This window comes from Oryctolagus cuniculus, chromosome 11 (genome assembly GCF_964237555.1).
Source record: "Oryctolagus cuniculus chromosome 11, mOryCun1.1, whole genome shotgun sequence".
Lineage (NCBI taxonomy): Eukaryota > Metazoa > Chordata > Mammalia > Lagomorpha > Leporidae > Oryctolagus > Oryctolagus cuniculus.
The window spans coordinates 66,431,713-66,440,581 of record NC_091442.1 but is presented as its reverse complement, the minus strand read 5'-3'; positions in this window follow the sequence as shown (position 1 = coordinate 66,440,581).

The following is an 8,869-nucleotide window of genomic DNA, read 5'->3' as shown; positions in this document are numbered from 1 at the left end:
TAACCTATTCAAAGAAAAGGTTCTGATGTATGAAGGGTCTATGTTGTCTTCCACAACTACTGCCTTTTGGAAGTATGCCATTGGAGAAGATGACATTTTTGCTATTGTATGTGTTCCTTACATGTATTGGCTGAAGTCTGAAAGAGATTTCTATAAAATGACTGTTCATATTCTTATTCTCATCCAGATTTAGCACAATGATAAATTGTAATCTATCAAAGATGGATGTGGAAATAGAAAAGTCGAGGAAGCCTATGGGCATTATTTTTCTGGTCCCAATAAAAAGAAAAGGGGAAGGTTAAGGGCAGAGCTGCCTAAGGTCAAGAAATGTTGAAAATGTAAGACCTAATCCTTTCCCTCCCTAAGTGGTTGCTGGTCAAACAATTACATACAACCATATTCACCACTGACTGACTTCTAATAATACATGTCGGGGAATAGTGACATTCAAGTTGCAAACAGAAAATCTAAACCAAGCCTGTTAGGAAAGTACTCATTTTATTTATCCTAACATAAAATCCAGAGATAGGCTGATGGTGGCACTGGTTTAAATGTTGGATGATCTAGTTGAGGCTGTCTCTAACCTTCTTGACTTCCCTCATGGATGAAAGATGAGCACTACAGCTTTAGCCCTCTTCTTCCTTACCAAGCAGAAACAACAGGTAAGAAATGATACCGTCTTTTGCTGTACCATTTTACTTGGAAGGCAAATGACTTCCTAGGACTTTCTCCCTCAACCCTGAGAAAACTTCAGCTTACTTCTCAGTGGCTGGCACTTGTAAGGGAGGTTAGGAAAACTAAACATTTGGGAACATTTGCTTTTCCCATTCTGGAGGGAGGCAAGTGAGGAGGAGGTTGAGAATGAGTGTCTGTATGCTAAGTTTTAGGGTCTGCCACAGTGAGAACCAGTAACCAATCATGCGAGATCAGCTGGGTATGATGTGCCAAATCAATCCCAGGTGGCTGTTATAAATTCTGTTGTACAATTTTTAATTAAATAGTATCAACAAAAAATTAAGTGACAAAACAATGGATGAAAACATTTCAAATTGGTTGGAGTAAAATAAATGTAAAAATTCTAAATTTGTTTACAAAATGTTGACTTTGGTTGGGTTTTCAGGAAACAGACTCTGAGGCAGAGATTTGCAGGCAGGTGGGTTGCTGGAAAGTGCTCTCAGTGCTTCCACCTTTAAGGAGAAGCAAGACTAACCAGAGGGAGGAGGTGGATTACAGGACAGTTGCCATAGAAGCTTTAACTGGCCTCATGGGAAGTCTAAAGACGGGATGTCCCAGCTATGGGCTGTACTTCTGCACCTCCACAACTGGACAGTCACTGGATTTGAGTTGCTCTCAGGGAGGAGATATAACTTTGAAGGTAACTTTGTAGAGGAATTCAACTTTGAGCCATAGCTAACAGTTTTACCTTAGGAGCCGGGGCAGTGCACCACAGCATCCACTAGACATATCAACAATGATTTCTGGGTTTGGGAATAAAGGGTGGCTTGTATATTTAATTTTTTTCTAAGTTTTCCACAATGAGCCTAGCATTTTTCCAAGGATTAATTGAATTGATTCATGTAAAGCACTTAGCACAATTTCTGGGATTCATTAAGTGCTCAGTAAGTCTGTCTACCTGATTATTTTGTAATTAGAAAGGAATGATTGGATCTGAAATATTTCTAAGTACAAAATAATCATAGGTAAATGTATCGAGCACTAAGGTAAATATATATGTACACATATTTACTGCCATCCTGCCCACAGGGTAACCTTGGGACCATCCCCAATCTATGCAGCATACAGAATCATTAAGGCAGTCTACCAAATGCCCCCATGCTGGGCACTGATCCTTGGAAAGTCCCTTCACAGTTGCCTGACCTGCAAATGTGTGGTATTTTAAGAAAATAATCCGAAAAGAAAATGAAAAGGGTCGTCTCACATAAATTCTTTCGATGACACTGTCAATACAGTCGGGGACATAACTGCAGAAACAGTTTACAAATGCATAAATGTGGAAGTCTCTTACTAAGAGCTAAGAGGCCACCTTTGTGGGAGTAACTCTCTAACAGGAGCATTATCTGTTCAAGAAGCAAAGCTAGGCTTGCAACTCAGCACTGCCAAGTGCTGGTTGTGTCACTCACTCTTTCATAGCCTCTTCTTTCCACAAATGCAGATAAATCACACCTACCTTGAAGACTTGTGGGATGATTAGTGATGTACGTCACTAATGCTAAATGAAAGGTAGTTTTATTATTGTTAGTAATATGTCCAGGAAATGGATCAGGAAAAGGGAAGTAAGCCCAAGTAATGTAAAATTTGGTTGGTAATTAACTGGCATAATCACTAAATTGTAAAATTATTTTTGTATATTGCTTTGTTTATATCACCACAAAATTTAGTCTACTATGAATTGAATAATGAAAGAATGAATATCCTTTAGCCCCCGAAATAGGTTGTCCTAAGAAATGGTTTTGTCACTGGCATTGTCACTAGGTATATTTTCAAAGATCTGTAAAGAGCAATATCAAATCAATGGTCTTGTGGTTTTTCTTTTTCAGATTTAATGCACATTATGATGAATTAGGAAACAATTTCTTTATAAAAAACATTTATTTATTTATTTATTTGAAAAGTGGAGTTTGCAGAGAGAGAGAGAGAGAGAGAGAAGGAATGAGAATCTTCTATCTGCTGATTCACTCCCCAAATGGCTGTACCTCCTGGAGCTGTGCTGATCTGCAGCCAGGAGCCAGGAGCTTCATCTGAGACTCCCATGTGGTGCATTTGTCCAGGGACTTGGGCCATCTTCCACTGCTATCCCAGGCACATTATCAGGGAGTTGGATCAGAAGTGGAGCAGCTGGGACTCAAACTGGCACCCATATGGGATGCCAGCGCCACAGGTGGTGGCTCTACCCACTATGCCACAGTACCCATCCCAGTGAAACGTCGTAAGCAATAAAATATTAATGAAGGAGCAGTTACGGGCTTGTATCCTTGGATACTTCTAAGAAGAGAGGGAATTCTCCACGCTGGAAATTCCATCAGTGGTGGTAGACAGCCTTGAGTAGCTTCCAGTGACCCTGCTTCCTAGCATTTATGGCCTTCCTTAGTCTCTCATTCAAATTCAGTTATGAGTGGCCCTGAATATGCAGAAGTGATTTGTGAATTCCACTGCAGCTTCTGCCTTGGTCTCCTATCACTTGCTCTAGGACAAGCCAGAGTTGCCATGCTGTGAGGACTCCTAGGCATCACCCAGGCAACCCTGTGTACAGACTGTGCAAACCTTCCAGACACTTGTGAGTGTGGATTCTCCTGCTCCAGCCTTCAGATGACGTCAGCCCTTGCCAACTTCTGACTACAACCGCATGTGAGACTGAGACAGAACTGCCCAGCTGAGCTGCTCTTGCATTCTTGTCTCACAGAAACTGTGAGATGACTGGAGACTTCTGTTTCGTTAAGACACTGAGTTTTGGGGTTGTTACACAGAAGTAGATACTTAACACATAATCAAAGCAAGTATTTATTACTACTATATAAAATATCCTGCTTATGGATTGAACCATGACATCATTCAAGGTAACTTCCTGTTTTCTAACTTTACTGTTTCAACAGTTTGACACATCATTTTTTTTTCATTATACTCTCAAGAGATAACAAGAATCAGGGGTGCAGCAGGTTAAGCCCCTGCTTACAATGCTGGCATTGGTATTGGAGTGCCAGTTTAAGTCTCAGCTGCTTTGCTTCTGATCCAGCTCCTTGCTAATGAACCTAGGAAGGCAGAGGAAGATGACTCAAGTGCTTGGGGCCCTGCTACCCACGTAGGATACCAGGATGGTGGGATGGCCCAGACCAGACCTGGCTGTTGGCAGCCGTTGGGGGAATGAACCAGCCAATGAAAGTCTCTTTGTCTTTGTCTCTTCCTCGCTCTGTGTCACTCTGCCTTTCAAATAAAATCTTTTTTTTTAAGATTATTTATTTATTTATTTGATAGGTAGAGTTACAGACAGTGAGAGAGAGACAGTGAGAAAGGTCTTCCTTCCGTTGGTTCACCCCCCAAATGGCTGGTATGGCCGGTGCTGCGCTGATCCGAAGCCTGGAGCCAGGTGCTTCCTCCTGGTCTCCCATGTGGGTACAGGGCCCAAGGACTTGGGCCATCCTCCACTGCCTTCCCGAGCCCCAGCAGAGAGCTGGTCTGGAAGAGGAGCAACCGGGACTAGAACCCGGCGCCCATATGGGATGCCAGCACCGCAGGTGGAGGATTAACCAAGTGAGCCATGGCGCCAGACCCATAAAATCTTTTTTTAAAGCAAGAATCAGTCAATCAAATATTTAATGACTATCAATTAAGTTCACAGTATTTTTCTAGTTTCTAAAAATATATAACCTTCCAAGACTCAGTCATGAATAAACAAAAGATCAGTAAAGAGGAAGGAGACTGAGCAGTAATCAAAAACCTCCAAGCAAAGAAAAGAATGGGAACAAATGGCTTCACAGGTGAATTCTGCCAAGCATTTAAAGAAGTAATGCCAGTCCTTCTCAAACTTCCAAAAATTGGAGCAAACGCTTCCAGACTAATTTTACAAGGTCAGCTCTACCCTCATATCAAAGCCAAATAAGTACACTATAAGAAAAGAAAATTACAGGCCAATATCTGTGATGAGCAGGGTTGCAAAATTCCTCAACAGAATACTAGCAAACTAAATTCAACAACACAATAAAAGGATCATACACTGTGATCAAGTGGGATTTAACCCTAAGATGAAAGGTTGGTTCAACATACGCATATCAATACACATGATACATCACTTTAACAGAATAAGGGATAAAAATCGTTTGTTTAAAAATTCAATAGACACAGGAAATGCATTTAATGATATTCAATATTTTTTCATGATAAAACTCTCACCATTTTATGTATAGAAGAAATGTACCAGAGTAATTAGGTAAGAAAAAGAATTAAATGTTACTCAAATCAAAGAGAAGTTAAATTATCTCTACAGATGACATGATCTTATAGGTAAAAAACCCTAAAGATGCCACTCCAAAACTGATAGAACTAATAAATTAATTTGATAAAGTTCAGGATAAAAAAATTAACATACAGAAATTGAGTTGCATTTCTACACACTAGCAATGAACTATCTGAATAAGAAATCAAGAAAACAATTAATTTACAATAATCAAAGACAATAGTTAAATAGATTTAACCAAGGGAGTGAAAGATATGCACACTAAAAAACTAGAAGACATTGGTGAAAGAAATTGATATACACACAAATAAATGAAAAAATATCCCATGTTCATAGACAGGAAGAATTAACATAAAATTTCAATACTATCCAAAACAATTCCTAGGTTCAGTGCAATCCCTATCAAAATACTAGTGGCATTTTCTTTCAGAAATAAAAAAAAGAATCCTAAAATTTCTACAGAACAACAAAAGACCTTTAATAACCAAAGCAATATTGAGAAAGAACAACGCTGGACTCATCACCTTTCTTGATTTCAAATAGTATTACAGGGGCTGGTGCCGTGGCTCAGTAGGTTAATTCTCCACCTGCATATGGACATTCTCCATCCCATATGGGCACCGGTTCTAGTCCTGGTTGCTCCTCTTCCAATCCAGCTCTCTGCTATGGCCTGGGAAAGCAGTAGAAGATGGCCCAAGTGCTTGGGCCCCTGCACCTGCACGGGAGACCAGGAAGAATCACTTGCCTCCTGGCTTCGGATCGGCACAGCTCCAGCTGTTTCTGCCATCTGGGGAGTGAACCAACAGCAGGAAGAACTTTCTCTCTGTTGCTCCCTCTCACTGTCTGTAACTCTACCTCTCAAATAAAAAAATAAAATCAAAACAGTATGGTACTGGGTTAGTGTTGTGGCACAATAGGTTAAACTGCATCTTGGAACAGAGTCCCAGCTCCTCTGCTTCTGGTCCAGCTTCCTGCTAGTGTATCTGGGAAGGTGGCAGATAATGGGCCCAGGACTGAGCCCCTGCCACCCATGTGGGAGACCAGGGTGGAGTTCCTGGCTCCTAGCTTCAGCCTGGCCCAGCCTTGGCTTTTGCAGGCATTTGGGAAGTGAATCATTGGACGGAAGATCTGTTTCTTTGTCTCTTCTCTGTTATCCTACCTTTCAAATACATACATAAATAAATCTTTAAAAAAGCACAGTGTGGTGTTGGCATAAAAACAGACACATAGACCAATTTAACAGAATAGAGAGGGTAGAAATAAACACACATGATCAATTAATATTTATCAGAAAAAGCACTTTGACTTTGCTCTTGGAACTATTTGGAAATGACAACAAAAGTAAAAGAAGTCCAACTACATCATACTAAAAAGCTTCTAAATTTATTGCAGCTCAATTCACAACAGCTAAGATATGGAATCAACCCTGAGGACCATCAACTGATGGCTGGATAAAGAAATTATGTTTATGTGGAATAGTACTCAGCTGTTTATGTTTATGTGGAATAGTACTCAGCTGTAAAAAAGAATGAAATCTTGCCTTTTGCAACAAAATGGATGCAACTGGAAACCATTATGCTCAGTGAAATAAACCAGTCCCCAAAAGGCAGATATAATGTTTTCCCTGATCTGTGGTTACTAAGAGTACCAAAAATGTAATATATAGGGGTGAAATTGACATTTTGAGATTTGATTATTGTTTACAGGCCTGTGTCTACTGTTGAGGAACAGTGCTTTTTCTTACGATCTGTTGAACTCTTTACTTGTTGTAGGGTTAATCTTATGAGTATAAAGTAAACTGAAAGTAGATCACTGTAAAAATTAAGGGAGGGAATAAGAGGAAAGAGGAGGAAGTATGGTAGCATGGGAAGGAGAGACGGTAGGGTGGGAAGTATCACTATGTTCCTAAATCTGTATACATGAAATGCATGAAGTTTGCATACCTGAAATAAAATTTGAAAAAAAGAAAAGAGCTAAACCGTTTTCAAATTAAAAAAGCTTCTGTGAAGCAAAAGAAATCATCAAGGCTGTTGCCGCGGCTCACTAGGCTAATCCTCCGCCTTGCGGCGCCGGCACACCGGGTTCTAGTCCCAGTCGGGGCACCGGATTCTGTCCCAGTTGACCCTCTTCCAGGCCAGCTCTCTGCTGTGGCCAGGTGTGGGGAGCAATCCGGACTAGACTGAGTTACTGGAATTAAGACTTATTCTATGCATCTGCTCTCCCACAATATGGCGCTGGGAGAGAAGTAAACAGCTTCTGCACAGCTGCCTCCAGTTCAACCAATAAACTGTAGGACTTGCTCCTGATTGGAGGAGAGCAGCGTACTCGGCGTGTGGGCAGCCGAGTTGGGATTGGCAGAGAAGGACTATAAAGGAGGAGAGAGACGGCATGCACCGGGAACATCTATGGGGAACATCTAAGGGGAACATCTGAAGGAACGCCTGTGCAGCCCCCAGAAAGCCGGCCGGCGGTGTGCCGCTCCCCTGCGGAAGTGGGGAATGTGGCCGGGGGAACCGCCCTTCCACGGAGGTGGAAGGGATAGTAGCCAACCCGGGAAGAACCAGCAGCAAACCCGGGGAGGGCCGAGCAGACGAAAGAACAGCGCAGGGTCCTGTGTCGTTCCTCCACGAAGAGGGGGAGCGACATAATGGTGCCGTGACTCGGATAGGAAACCTAGGACGGATAGGAAACTTAGGAGGGAAGACCGGGAAGAAATGGGAAAATTACCAGAGAGAGAGACTAGCAAACAGCCTAGGGAAAAGCCGGACGAAAAAGGTGCCGGAAGAAGCTATTGAAAGCCTAGGCATAGACTCAGATACGGACTACGGGGGGAAGCTGGGAGAAATCTCTAAGGTCGAAAGCGAAAGTGAAAGCTAGAACAAACAGACTCGGATGCGGACTGTGGGGAGAGGCCAGGAGAAATGAGGGAGGAATATTGTTGGAAGAAAGCTTGGGGAAACATACCGGGTAGAGAAAAATGTTAGGGAAATTGAAGCCGCGGGGGGCAGGCCGAGGCGGATACGAAAGCCACTTTGGGATTCTCAAGTTAGCCCGGGAATAGGGGGCGAAAAGTTGAAACCAGAAGCTGAAACGTAAGCCAGATTGGGATCCGTCTGATTAGCCCGGGGAGCAAAGGACGGGAAGCCAGATCGTGGGGCGGAGACGTAAGCTGGGTTGAATTCGCCAGGCTAGCCCGGGGAACTTAGATTGAATGCTAGTGGCGGACACGTAAGCTACGCTGTGTGACTCGCGGAGGCTGCCGTGCGCAGAGAGAGCGTGCGGGGCACAAGTAGATAGGGAACGGGGCTGGCGCGAGGCCGTGGTGCAGACGCGAAGGGCGTGGAGACCGCGGTGCGCGCAAAGCCGAGCCGCGCAGATGAGAGAGACGCGGGCTGAAGCGGCTCAGCCGGAAAGCCGCCGAGAAATAGCCTCGGGGCGGAGCCTGCTGGCAGGGCGAGGCGCCGGGAAGCCGCAGGGATAAGAGAAACAGAAGTTTAGAAGTAAGATGAGAGAAATAGGAATGCTGGAAGATAGAAGTAAAATGGGAGAAATAGGAATGCCCGGAGATAGAGAAATAGAGAAATAGAAAGGCCTCCCTACAACACTGCAATGTGAGGGCTTGGATTCGGTCTGCCCGATTAAGTGAGGCGATGAGCACCTGCGGCGGCTAGCAGCTTATGCGCCGCAGGTCACCGAAGACAGGCACGAATTAACATCAGTAACAATGAGAAAGCTTGGATTGGGTCTGCCTGATTAAGGCGGTAAGCGCCAGCAAGCAGCTCGACCAGAGTATGAGCTGCAGGTCACCGAAGATAGGCACGAATCAACACCAATAAGCCTCCCCACAATATGGCAATGAGAAGGCTTGGATTCAGTTTGCCTGATAGGGCTTGTAAGCCC